At 47.8% G+C, this 15000-nt stretch overlaps 1 pseudogene; it reads left to right on the forward strand.

Annotated features, from left to right (window-relative positions):
• Nucleotides 1-521, forward strand: part of LOC121601027 — a 5307-nt pseudogene extending 4786 nt beyond the window's left edge.
• The last annotated feature ends 14479 nt before the right edge of the window (nucleotides 522-15000 follow it).

The following is a 15000-nucleotide window of genomic DNA, read 5'->3' on the forward strand; positions in this document are numbered from 1 at the left end:
ACGTGAGCTGGGTTTAGACCGTCGTGAGACAGGTTAGTTTTACCCTACTGGTGTGTGCTTATAGTCGCTATCTTAACGGAATTCCTGTGCAGTACGAGAGGAACCACAGGTACGGACCACTGGCTCAATACTAGTCCGACCGGACTTTGGTATGACGCTACGTCCGCTGGATTATGCCTGAACGCCTCTAAGGTCGTAGCCAATCCGAGCTGATAGCGCTTCTCAAACCATTAGGTGTTCGGAAGCTAGCGGGCCTAACAACCCTCTGAGATCCGTTGGAGTCTGCCTTCGCAGCCCGGCGTCTCATCCCGCTATACCTAGGCCGCAATGAGTGGAGTTCGCTGCACGTGTTAGTACCGTAACTGGGAACGCCGTTGGCTTGAGCTCTGCCCAACGTGGATATACCTAGTTTCGACACCTATCAACCGCCCGCAAACGACGGGACTTCAGGCTGGGAGCTGCGAGTTGTAGAGATGCGTTCGCATCGATCCTCTCAGGCGACCCATGCTTGGTGGTTTGTCCGTGTGCCCTTCCTCGATGTGCGCAAGCGCGTCTTGGTCTGGGGACCACGTCGACACAGGGGATACTTTTGTGAGAGCAAGAGTGTACTTGGTTGAGTGTAGCAAGGGATCGCGTGCCCCTTCCTCGATGGCGTATTTAACCATCTTGGTCTGGGGACCGTGGTACCGTGCTCTGGTGAAGCTTGGTGCGTGCTCCTTCCTTGTCAGACGAGTGACTTGACTTGGTCTGGAGACCGTTCCTTTACACTAGTGGACAAGAGTTGGCTCCTTCTCCGTGTCAGACGAGTGACTTGACATGGTATGGAGCGGGACACGTAACACTGGTGAGCTTGTCAGCGTGCCTCCTTCTCGACTTGATTGTCTTGATGTGAGGACCGTGCGACCCACACCAGTACAGTCATACGGACTACCCATACCCTAGCGTTGAAGCTTGGCTACCTTCATCGTCAAGGGAGTGGGTTGGTCACTGGTGAAGCTTGGTGCGTGCTCCTTCCTTGTCAGACGAGTGACTTGACTTGGTCTGGAGACCGTTCCTTTACACTAGTGGACAAGAGTTGGCTCCTTCCGTGTCAGACGAGTGACTTGACCATGGTATGGAGCGGGACACGTAACACTAGTGAGCTTGTCGGCGTGCCTCCTTCTTGACTTGATTGTCTTGATGTGAGGACCGTGCGACCCACACCAGTACGTATACTGTACACTCATTATGGCTCTACCTTGTCCTGTTCATGAAGTGCTTAATGCAGCCATGGACTAGGTAATGGGTACTGGTGAAGCTTGACTTAGGCTCCTTCCTTGTCAGACAAGTGACTTGACTTGGTCTGGAGACTAAGGCTTTACATTGGTGGACATGCATCGTGCTCCTAGCTTGTCAGACGAGTGACTTGACATGCTGTGGAGAAGGTTGCTTAACACTGATGAGCTTGTCGGCGTGCCTCCTTCTTGACTTGATTGTCTCGATGTGAGGACCGTGCGGACCACACCAGTGAGTCATATAAGTACACTCGTAGTAAGCCTTTGTTCACCTTGTCTGGTCTGTGTTGTGCTCGACCGCCTTCACAGACAATGGACTTGGTGGATACTGGTGAAGCTTGGTGCAGGCTCCTTCCTTGTCAGACGAGCGACTTGACTTGGTCTGGAGACTGTTCCTTTACATTAGTGGACATGTGTCGTGCTTCTTCCTTGTCAGACGAGTGACTTGACATAGGTTGGAGATGGACGCGTAACACTAATGAGCTTGTCGGCGTTCCTCCTTCTTGACTTGATTGTCTTGATGCGAGGAACGTGCAGACCACACCAGTAAGCTTACATGCTCTCGTTACAAGTTGTATATGTTGACCCGTTTGGGCCGGTTGCCTTGCGCATGATGATGTTGACCATGTTTGGTTAACGTGTCGTGTGTCGAGGTGGTCGGTCTTGGTAGTAGGATGTCTTGTGCATGGCGTGTTGACCTCGTCGGTCGATGTGTCGTGTACGAGATGACCTACTTGCCCGTCGGTTGTCCAAGTTGTATGATGTGTTGACTTAGTCGACGTGTCATGTGCTTGGATGATTGGCGTACGGGTCATGTATGGTGTACTTCCTTCGGTTGAAGGGATGTACTAGTACATACTTGTATTAATTGTTTATTTCACGATCTGGTCTTTTGATTGGATCGTGAAAAAACGCTAAGTCCAAGAATCCTGAACTCGAGAGGAAAGCGCTGATGGCAACCTTTTTGACAGGACGTCCCTAGAAAACGGCTTTTTCCTTTTCGGCATTAAGTGGCATGTTTAACGTGGCTAGAACATCAATTATCCTGCAAATGGCACTCAAGCTTGGCAAAAGTCTCGAAACACTCCTATCTTGACGCACCTGCAACCGCAACACGATGCAAAACAAATTGCACGAGCTACTGATACTTGTACCATGCACGGTACACGGTTCCGAAAATTACGCCTGAAAGTATGCAATTGGTGCTACCCTAGGGAACTTGTATGGGGAAGCCTACCTACGCGTGTCGCACGTTGCAAGTTGCATGGTCGTCGATCAGAGGCATGCAAATGCACCTATCTAGGGGAATTACTCTACGTTCTAGTAGCTAGTGCGATTTTCTGGTCCAGCACGGCAGTACGCCTGCATGCATACAATCCATGTACCAACCATGTACCTAGGCGTTGGTCAGTAGCTTTGGCGCAACATGGAGGAAGTATTCGAGTTCAGATTTCTGGGACTTAGCGTATTTTTCAAAACTATTAATTTAAATTAAACTATTAATGGGTCTCAAGCTAGGCGTTGGTCAGTAGCTTTTGGCGCAACATGGAGGAAGTATTCGAGTTCAGATTTCTGGGACTTAGCGTATTTTTCAAAACTATTAATGGAAATTAAACTATAAATGGGTCTCAAGCTAGGCGTTGGTCAGTAGCTTTGGCGCAACATGGAGGAAGTATTCGAGTTCAGATTTCTGGGACTTAGCGTATTTTTCAAAACTATTAATGGAAATTAAACTATAAATGGGTCTCAAGCTAGGCGATGGTCAGTAGCTTTTTGCGCAACATGGAGGAAGTATTCGAGTTCAGATTTCTGGGACTTAGCGTATTTTTCAAAACTATTAATGGAAATTAAACTATAAATGGGTCACAAGCTAGGCGTTGGTCAGTAGCTTTGGCGCAACATGGAGGAAGTATTCGAGTTCAGATTTCTGGGACTTAGCGTATTTTTCAATCATATTAAACCGAATCAAACATAAAAATGATGAAACCTACACGACTGTCCTAGGTTATGGACGAAAACTGACGATTTAGTGCCGGTCAGGATAGCCGTGCACCAAAATTGTGTACCGATCAGGGAAAGTACAACACGGAGGGCGCAGCCCGAGCGTACGCGTTCATGGATGTCCATGTTGGTACAAGTTGCCGGTCAGGATAGCCGTGCACCAAAATTGTGTACCGATCAGGGAAAGTACACTACGTTCCTATGACTTGGGTGAAAAGTGTTGATAAAGTGCCGGATAGGATAGACGGTGGCTTATCGTACACATCACAAACAAAAACCCCTTAGTGAGCAGTAGCAAGTGTCGATGGAACAAAGCGAAGGCAATACAAACTGATCAAGTACAATAAAGAACGCTACGTACTAGGACTTCTGTCCAAGAATGGTGTCCGCGACGGGAGGGCAATGGTCGAGCAAGCAGGTTTCCCTAGTAAACCTTGTATGGTAAACATACCCAAGCGTGTCCGTATGCACGCAACGATAGTCACGAACGGGCACATACCTAGGGAAAGTACTCTACGTACTAGGACTTCTGTCCAAGAATGGTGTCCGCGACGGGAGGGCAATGGTCGAGCAAGCAGGTTTCCCTAGTAAACCTTGTATGGTAAACATACCCAAGCGTGTCCGTATGCACGCAACGATAGTCACGAACGGGCACATACCTAGGGAAAGTACTCTACGTACTAGGACTTCTGTCCAAGAATGGTGTCCGCGACGGGAGGGCAATGGTCGAGCAAGCAGGTTTCCCTAGTAAACCTTGTATGGTAAACATACCCAAGCGTGTCCGTATGCACGCAACGATAGTCACGAACGGGCACATACCTAGGGAAAGTACTCTACGTACTAGGACTTCTGTCCAAGAATGGTGTCCGCGACGGGAGGGCAATGGTCGAGCAAGCAGGTTTCCCTAGTAAACCTTGTATGGTAAACATACCCAAGCGTGTCCGTATGCACGCAACGATAGTCACGAACGGGCACATACCTAGGGAAAGTACTCTACGTACTAGGACTTCTGTCCAAGAATGGTGTCCGCGACGGGAGGGCAATGGTCGAGCAAGCAGGTTTCCCTAGTAAACCTTGTATGGTAAACATACCCAAGCGTGTCCGTATGCACGCAACGATAGTCACGAACGGGCACATACCTAGGGAAAGTACTCTACGTACTAGGACTTCTGTCCAAGAATGGTGTCCGCGACGGTCGGGGAATGTGTGTTTGACTCAATTACCAAATCCTAGGAACAAACATGTAGTGTATACAAACATTAACATTAACGCGTACGTTTGGGCTGCGCACTCCAAATGGTACACAAATAAGGGTGATTTTATGATCAGACGGACAAAAACAAAGGTGGAGAAGACAGTTTTCGGCACGATGTGCACAGAGCTCATTTCGTCGTCCCGGGCGAATGGAAAAACACAAAATCGCGAGTTTCGCCCTCGGCTACCGCCCTCGGGCGTATCTTTCTAGGTTTCTGTCTATAAAAGGGCAGGCCAAAAGTTGACCGTTGAGATAAGCATTTTAAGCATACAAGCACTTTATTGCAACTTTTGACACAAAAACTAGGTACGTACATGTAGATTGTACCAACATGGACATCCATGAACGCGTACGCTCGGGCTGCGCCCTCCGTGTTGTACTTTCCCTGATCGGTACACAATTTTGGTGCATGTGTACCAACATGGACATCCATGAACGCGTACGCTCGGGCTGCGCCCTCCGTGTTGTACTTTCCCTGATCGGTACACAATTTTGGTGCATGTGTACCCACATGGACATCCATGAACGCGTACGCTCGGGCTGCGCCCTCCGTGTTGTACTTTCCCTGATCGGTACACAATTTTGGTGCATGTGTACCAACATGGACATCCATGAACGCGTACGCTCGGGCTGCGCCCTCCGTGTTGTACTTTCCCTGATCGGTACACAATTTTGGTGCACGGCTATCCTGACCGGCAACTTGTACCAACATGGACATCCATGAACGCGTACGTAGTGTACTTTCCTGATCGGTAAACAATTTTGGTGCATGTGTACCAACATGGACATCCATGAACGCGTACGCTCGGGCTGCGCCCTCCGTGTTGTACTTTCCCTGATCGGTACACAATTTTGGTGCATGTGTACCAACATGGACATCCATGAACGCGTACGCTCGGGCTGCGCCCTCCGTGTTGTACTTTCCCTGATCGGTACACAATTTTGGTGCACGGCTATCCTGACCGGCAACTTGTACCAACATGGACATCCATGAACGCGTACGTAGTGTACTTTCCCTGATCGGTACACAATTTTGGTGCATGTGTACCAACATGGACATCCATGAACGCGTACGCTCGGGCTGCGCCCTCCGTGTTGTACTTTCCCTGATCGGTACACAATTTTGGTGCATGTGTACCAACATGGACATCCATGAACGCGTACGCTCGGGCTGCGCCCTCCGTGTTGTACTTTCCCTGATCGGTACACAATTTTGGTGCATGTGTACCAACATGGACATCCATGAACGCGTACGCTCGGGCTGCGCCCTCCGTGTTGTACTTTCCCTGATCGGTACACAATTTTGGTGCACGGCTATCCTGACCGGCAACTTGTACCAACATGGACATCCATGAACGCGTACGTAGTGTACTTTCCCTGATCGGTACACAATTTTGGTGCATGTGTACCAACATGGACATCCATGAACGCGTACGCTCGGGCTGCGCCCTCCGTGTTGTACTTTCCCTGATCGGTACACAATTTTGGTGCATGTGTACCAACATGGACATCCATGAACGCGTACGCTCGGGCTGCGCCCTCCGTGTTGTACTTTCCTGATCGGTACACAATTTTGGTGCACGGCTATCCTGACCGGCAACTTGTACCAACATGGACATCCATGAACGCGTACGTAGTGTACTTTCCCTGATCGGTACACAATTTTGGTGCATGTGTACCAACATGGACATCCATGAACGCGTACGCTCGGGCTGCGCCCTCCGTGTTGTACTTTCCCTGATCGGTACACAATTTTGGTACACGGCTATCCTGACCGGCAACTTGTACCAACATGGACATCCATGAACGCGTACGTAGTGTACTTTCCCTGATCGGTACACAATTTTGGTGCATGTGTACCAACATGGACATCCATGAACGCGTACGCTCGGGCTGCGCCCTCCGTGTTGTACTTTCCCTGATCGGTACACAATTTTGGTGCACGGCTATCCTGACCGGCAACTTGTACCAACATGGACATCCATGAACGCGTACGTAGTGTACTTTCCCTGATCGGTACACAATTTTGTGCATGGCTTAGGAAATGGGCTTAAAATGTTATCACTCAATCCATTTAATCTTGTTATAGTCGATACTTACCGTGCCGACCAAGTAGGACACGATACAAGGCAATGTTGTTTGAGTAATAATATATCCGCCATACATTTCAGTACAAAATTGCTCGGTCAGACCTACGGCGGGCCATAACTCGAATACTAAACGTCGCAGACATGGGTCGTAGAACAATTTTAAGCTCGTCTAATCATTCTCTATCCGATTCTGGATAGTGGTTTTTTGACCACTTTTCATCATTTTGTGACACCCCGAACCTAGGGACAGCTCCCTAGCTTTTTGCAAAAAAGTGCACCGAACGGGCCGGAGAGCTCGAGTAGTCAAAAAAATTTTTTTCGCTAAAAACCCTCAAAACGTGTCAGAAACACACCCTAGATGATGAAAAGTGCAACCAGAAAGTCAACCGACAACATGCCCGGGGGTACCAATTTGCTCTACGCGTCCCTAGGTAGGGTACTTTTTCATACAAACATCAATGTGCACGGTGCACAAAGTGCGCGGAACAAAAATTGCTCGGTCAGACCTACGGCGGGCCATAACTCGAATACTAAACGTCGCAGACATGGGTCGTAGAACAATTTTAAGCTCGTCTAATCATTCTCTATCCGATTCTGGATAGTGGTTTTTGACCACTTTTCATCATTTTGTGACACCCCGAACCTAGGGACAGCTCCCTAGCTTTTTGCAAAAAAGTGCACCGAACGGGCCGGAGAGCTCGAGTAGTCAAAAAAATTTTTTTCGCTAAAAACCCTCAAAACGTGTCAGAAACACACCCTAGATGATGAAAAGTGCAACCAGAAAGTCAACCGACAACATGCCCGGGGGTACCAATTTGCTCTACGCGTCCCTAGGTAGGGTACTTTTTCATACAAACATCAATGTGCACGGTGCACAAAGTGCGCGGAACAAAAATTGCTCGGTCAGACCTACGGCGGGCCATAACTCGAATACTAAACGTCGCAGACATGGGTCGTAGAACAATTTTAAGCTCGTCTAATCATTCTCTATCCGATTCTGGATAGTGGTTTTTTGACCACTTTTCATCATTTTGTGACACCCCGAACCTAGGGACAGCTCCCTAGCTTTTTGCAAAAAAGTGCACCGAACGGGCCGGAGAGCTCGAGTAGTCAAAAAAATTTTTTTCGCTAAAAACCCTCAAAACGTGTCAGAAACACACCCTAGATGATGAAAAGTGCAACCAGAAAGTCAACCGACAACATGCCCGGGGGTACCAATTTGCTCTACGCGTCCCTAGGTAGGGTACTTTTTCATACAAACATCAATGTGCACGGTGCACAAAGTGCGCGGAACAAAAATTGCTCGGTCAGACCTACGGCGGGCCATAACTCGAATACTAAACGTCGCAGACATGGGTCGTAGAACAATTTTAAGCTCGTCTAATCATTCTCTATCCGATTCTGGATAGTGGTTTTTTGACCACTTTTCATCATTTTGTGACACCCCGAACCTAGGGACAGCTCCCTAGCTTTTTGCAAAAAAGTGCACCGAACGGGCCGGAGAGCTCGAGTAGTCAAAAAAATTTTTTTCGCTAAAAACCCTCAAAACGTGTCAGAAACACACCCTAGATGATGAAAAGTGCAACCAGAAAGTCAACCGACAACATGCCCGGGGGTACCAATTTGCTCTACGCGTCCCTAGGTAGGGTACTTTTTCATACAAACATCAATGTGCACGGTGCACAAAGTGCGCGGAACAAAAATTGCTCGGTCAGACCTACGGCGGGCCATAACTCGAATACTAAACGTCGCAGACATGGGTCGTAGAACAATTTTAAGCTCGTCTAATCATTCTCTATCCGATTCTGGATAGTGGTTTTTTGACCACTTTTCATCATTTTGTGACACCCCGAACCTAGGGACAGCTCCCTAGCTTTTTGCAAAAAAGTGCACCGAACGGGCCGGAGAGCTCGAGTAGTCAAAAAATTTTTTTCGCTAAAAACCCTCAAAACGTGTCAGAAACACACCCTAGATGATGAAAAGTGCAACCAGAAAGTCAACCGACAACATGCCCGGGGGTACCAATTTGCTCTACGCGTCCCTAGGTAGGGTACTTTTTCATACAAACATCAATGTGCACGGTGCACAAAGTGCGCGGAACAAAAATTGCTCGGTCAGACCTACGGCGGGCCATAACTCGAATACTAAACGTCGCAGACATGGGTCGTAGAACAATTTTAAGCTCGTCTAATCATTCTCTATCCGATTCTGGATAGTGGTTTTTTGACCACTTTTCATCATTTTGTGACACCCCGAACCTAGGGACAGCTCCCTAGCTTTTTGCAAAAAAGTGCACCGAACGGGCCGGAGAGCTCGAGTAGTCAAAAAAATTTTTTTCGCTAAAAACCCTCAAAACGTGTCAGAAACACACCCTAGATGATGAAAAGTGCAACCAGAAAGTCAACCGACAACATGCCCGGGGGTACCAATTTGCTCTACGCGTCCCTAGGTAGGGTACTTTTTCATACAAACATCAATGTGCACGGTGCACAAAGTGCGCGGAACAAAAATTGCTCGGTCAGACCTACGGCGGGCCATAACTCGAATACTAAACGTCGCAGACATGGGTCGTAGAACAATTTTAAGCTCGTCTAATCATTCTCTATCCGATTCTGGATAGTGGTTTTTTGACCACTTTTCATCATTTTGTGACACCCCGAACCTAGGGACAGCTCCCTAGCTTTTTGCAAAAAAGTGCACCGAACGGGCCGGAGAGCTCGAGTAGTCAAAAAAATTTTTTTCGCTAAAAACCCTCAAAACGTGTCAGAAACACACCCTAGATGATGAAAAGTGCAACCAGAAAGTCAACCGACAACATGCCCGGGGGTACCAATTTGCTCTACGCGTCCCTAGGTAGGGTACTTTTTCATACAAACATCAATGTGCACGGTGCACAAAGTGCGCGGAACAAAAATTGCTCGGTCAGACCTACGGCGGGCCATAACTCGAATACTAAACGTCGCAGACATGGGTCGTAGAACAATTTTAAGCTCGTCTAATCATTCTCTATCCGATTCTGGATAGTGGTTTTTTGACCACTTTTCATCATTTTGTGACACCCCGAACCTAGGGACAGCTCCCTAGCTTTTTGCAAAAAAGTGCACCGAACGGGCCGGAGAGCTCGAGTAGTCAAAAAAATTTTTTTCGCTAAAAACCCTCAAAACGTGTCAGAAACACACCCTAGATGATGAAAAGTGCAACCAGAAAGTCAACCGACAACATGCCCGGGGGTACCAATTTGCTCTACGCGTCCCTAGGTAGGGTACTTTTTCATACAAACATCAATGTGCACGGTGCACAAAGTGCGCGGAACAAAAATTGCTCGGTCAGACCTACGGCGGGCCATAACTCGAAAACTAAACGTCGCAGACATGGGTCGTAGAACAATTTTAAGCTCGTCTAATCATTCTCTATCCGATTCTGGATAGTGGTTTTTTGACCACTTTCATCATTTTGTGACACCCCGAACCTAGGGACAGCTCCCTAGCTTTTTGCAAAAAAGTGCACCGAACGGGCCGGAGAGCTCGAGTAGTCAAAAAAATTTTTTTCGCTAAAAACCCTCAAAACGTGTCAGAAACACACCCTAGATGATGAAAAGTGCAACCAGAAAGTCAACCGACAACATGCCCGGGGGTACCAATTTGCTCTACGCGTCCCTAGGTAGGGTACTTTTTCATACAAACATCAATGTGCACGGTGCACAAAGTGCGCGGAACAAAAATTGCTCGGTCAGACCTACGGCGGGCCATAACTCGAATACTAAACGTCGCAGACATGGGTCGTAGAACAATTTAAGCTCGTCTAATCATTCTCTATCCGATTCTGGATAGTGGTTTTTTGACCACTTTTCATCATTTTGTGACACCCCGAACCTAGGGACAGCTCCCTAGCTTTTTGCAAAAAAGTGCACCGAACGGGCCGGAGAGCTCGAGTAGTCAAAAAAATTTTTTCGCTAAAAACCCTCAAAACGTGTCAGAAACACACCCTAGATGATGAAAAGTGCAACCAGAAAGTCAACCGACAACATGCCCGGGGGTACCAATTTGCTCTACGCGTCCCTAGGTAGGGTACTTTTTCATACAAACATCAATGTGCACGGTGCACAAAGTGCGCGGAACAAAAATTGCTCGGTCAGACCTACGGCGGGCCATAACTCGAATACTAAACGTCGCAGACATGGGTCGTAGAACAATTTTAAGCTCGTCTAATCATTCTCTATCCGATTCTGGATAGTGGTTTTTTGACCACTTTTCATCATTTTGTGACACCCCGAACCTAGGGACAGCTCCCTAGCTTTTTGCAAAAAAGTGCACCGAACGGGCCGGAGAGCTCGAGTAGTCAAAAAATTTTTTTCGCTAAAAACCCTCAAAACGTGTCAGAAACACACCCTAGATGATGAAAAGTGCAACCAGAAAGTCAACCGACAACATGCCCGGGGGTACCAATTTGCTCTACGCGTCCCTAGGTAGGGTACTTTTTCATACAAACATCAATGTGCACGGTGCACAAAGTGCGCGGAACAAAAATTGCTCGGTCAGACCTACGGCGGCCATAACTCGAATACTAAACGTCGCAGACATGGGTCGTAGAACAATTTTAAGCTCGTCTAATCATTCTCTATCCGATTCTGGATAGTGGTTTTTTGACCACTTTTCATCATTTTGTGACACCCCGAACCTAGGGACAGCTCCCTAGCTTTTTGCAAAAAAGTGCACCGAACGGGCCGGAGAGCTCGAGTAGTCAAAAAATTTTTTTCGCTAAAAACCCTCAAAACGTGTCAGAAACACACCCTAGATGATGAAAAGTGCAACCAGAAAGTCAAACCGACAACATGCCCGGGGGTACCAATTTGCTCTACGCGTCCCTAGGTAGGGTACTTTTTCATACAAACATCAATGTGCACGGTGCACAAAGTGCGCGGAACAAAAATTGCTCGGTCAGACCTACGGCGGGCCATAACTCGAATACTAACGTCGCAGACATGGGTCGTAGAACAATTTTAAGCTCGTCTAATCATTCTCTATCCGATTCTGGATAGTGGTTTTTTGACCACTTTTCATCATTTTGTGACACCCCGAACCTAGGGACAGCTCCCTAGCTTTTTGCAAAAAGTGCACCGAACGGGCCGGAGAGCTCGAGTAGTCAAAAAAATTTTTTCGCTAAAAACCCTCAAAACGTGTCAGAACACACCCTAGATGATGAAAAGTGCAACCAGAAAGTCAACCGACAACATGCCCGGGGGTACCAATTTGCTCTACGCTCTACGCGTCCCTAGGTAGGGTACTTTTTCATACAACATCAATGTGCACGGTGCACAAAGTGCGCGGAACAAAAATTGCTCGGTCAGACCTACGGCGGGCCATAACTCGAATACTAAACGTCGCAGACATGGGTCGTAGAACAATTTAAAGCTCGTCTAATCATTCTCTATCCGATTCTGGATAGTGGTTTTTTGACCACTTTTCATCATTTTGTGACACCCCGAACCTAGGGACAGCTCCCTAGCTTTTTGCAAAAAAGTGCACCGAACGGGCCGGAGAGCTCGAGTAGTCAAAAAATTTTTTTCGCTAAAAACCCTCAAAGTGTCAGAAACACACCCTAGATGATGAAAAGTGCAACCAGAAAGTCAACCGACAACATGCCCGGGGTACCAATTTGCTCTACGCGTCCCTAGGTAGGGTACTTTTTCATACAAACATCAAAGTGCGCTTAGCAAAAGTTCTCCGTCAGACCTACGGCGGGCCATAACTCGAAAACTAACGTCGCAGACATGGGTCGTAGAACAATTTTAAGTTCGTCTAATGATTCTACATCCGATTCTGGATAGTGGTTTTTTGACCATTTTTCAAAATTTTGTGACACCCCAAACCTAGGGGCAGCTCCCTAGCTTTGTCAAAAAATGGTCACCGAACGGGCCGGAGAGCTCGAGTAGTCAAAAAATTTTTTTTTCGCCAAAATCACTGAAAACGTGTAGAAAACGCATTTTAGATGATGAAAGTGAAACCAGAACGTCAAAACAACTTTTTTGGGGGTACCCTTTTTACTCTACGGGCCCCTAGGTAAGGCGCGCCATTAGCGCTTTCCTCTCGAGTTCCCAACTTTTGCCCTCCTGGGAACATGATCATTTGTTCATTGCCTACTATAGGGAGGGTACCTTGCTCCGAGGTCAAAAATGAAAATTTCACCAAATCGTAGTTTTTACCTCTATTTTGTCGTAGGAGCATGGTTTGAGGTGTCGGTGGGTCATTTCGGCCCCCATTTGGGTCATACGTCCCCTCCCCGATTTAGTTCGTCGTATGACCATAGTCCGAACTTATGAAGCAAAAGTGGTGTCTGGTGGTGTCTGCCGATGATCTTACCTATGATTTCGAGTTGATATGCGTATATTAGAGTAAAATTAGGCCTTGTAGTACACGGCTTATGCCCCGGACTAGGTGTCCCGGGGACAAAATCTCGAAAATTACAGACACCCCAGCATCGCTTAAGGTGGTCAGTAGCAAATATATTTTTGGTCTTCGGACCCATGAAGAGACAGTAGCTGGCTAGTTTGCTGTACTCTTACGCTGAGAACTGGCAGCGTAGAGGGTCTACGGACCCTGAAGGACCTACCAACCTTTCAAAAAGCTCCCTGGAGCGGTACATCACGGGTCTACGGACCCTAAGACTTCGTCGTGATGGTTTCAAGCATAAAAGTCGTAACAGTTAAGAGGTTTTCGTAAGCGTATATTAAATGCATGCTTGAAACTAAGCCGCGTTGTCTTTAAACACTGCAAGACCAATCGAACTTTTTAGGGAAACTCGAAGGATTCACGCTAAGCTCGATGAGCTATTAAGGGTAGTGGTGCATGGTTTGTCGGCGTTCCTTGGATCTAATCCATTGAACAAATGTGTCTGGGGTCATGGTGCAGGTAAAATAGCGTGATGAAACCGGGTTTCCCTTACCAAATGTGGCATAACTTTCCCTGAGAGCGAAGCTCAGACCCACGTAGGGGAGAGCAAAGTGGAACTTAAATGTTCTATGCAGCAAATGTTCGCCATGCGGATAAACAAGTTGGAATAGCTCAATGTAGTGTAATGCAAACACGAATCGCAATTACGATAAGGGGCCCAGAAGCAATTCTGCGGAACCCTCGGGGGAGGTGTGAGTTGATATATATTAGAGGTGATAGTCCAAGTTGTTCGAGCTCCGGCTCGGCAGCCGATACGAGGTTCCTGTTGAGCTTGTACACATCGCGCAGAGGCGCCGTTCGGTTCTAGCAATGATTCCCGCCACCATGTTTCATGCGTGCAGAGGTCCGTTAGAGCTCGAGCAATGTGTCCCGCCGTGATTACGAAAAAGTTTAACAGTTGACTAAGTTGGGGGTGTGTTCAAGTAATCGCGCAGAGATGCCGATCGGTTTCTAGCAATGTTCCCGTCACAAGGTGGTATTGGCACCTGTGCAGAGTGACCGTTAGCAATGTCTCCCGTATCACGGTGGGTGTTCTACCACTAGTGCAGAGTGACCGCTAGCAATGTCTCCCGTCACAAGGTGGTAGCCAGTAGTGCAGAGAAGCCGCTAGCAAGTCTCCCGTCACAGAGTAAGCAGGTCCGCGAAGTGCAGAGTAGCCGTTAGCAATGTCTCCCGTATCACGGTGGTATCATTCCACTAGTGCAGAGTGACCGCTAGCAATGCTTCCCGACACACGGCGGTAGCTTACGCAGTGCAGAGAGACTCAGGAGCAAAGTCTTCCGACACACGGTGGTAACTCGACGAGGTGCAGAGTAACCGTTAGCAATGTCTCCCGTATCACGGTGGAGTTCTCCCCTAGTGCAGAGTGACCGCTAGCAATGTTTCCCGACACATCGAAGGAGTAGATCCACGAAGTGCAGAAAGATCGCTGAACCAATCAATGCATCCCGTCGTGGAGAGCTTACACGCCCGTAGGACAAAACAGTGGGGTGTATCCAAGTGAAACATTAGTATACATGAGAGTGCAGAGTACCGATTGGACTATAGTGGTCAAAACGCAGCCGGGTAATTCAACTCTGTAGCCGTACAAAGGTATCCGCCTGTTAGAAGGACACCGTACGGTTTACAGTTTTAACAAAAATGCAGCCGCGGTAATTTCAACCCAACCCACTATAGCCATTCAATGTATCCGTCATAATCATGTATACCGATCGGAGTAGCCAAAGACAATGTTCGTCTAGTGTTGTGGGGGTATGCGCGCAGAGATGCCGTTCGGTTTAAAGCAATGTTTCCCGTCACGAGGTGGTATTGGCACCTGTGCAGAGTGACCGTTAGCAATGTCTCCCGTATCACGGTGGAGTCTTCCACTAGTGCAGAGTGACCGCTAGCAATGTCTCCCGTCACAAGGTGTAGCCCAGCAGTGCAGAGAA

This window comes from Anopheles merus, unplaced genomic scaffold (genome assembly GCF_017562075.2).
Source record: "Anopheles merus strain MAF unplaced genomic scaffold, AmerM5.1 LNR4000019, whole genome shotgun sequence".
Taxonomy (NCBI): Eukaryota; Metazoa; Arthropoda; class Insecta; order Diptera; family Culicidae; genus Anopheles; species Anopheles merus.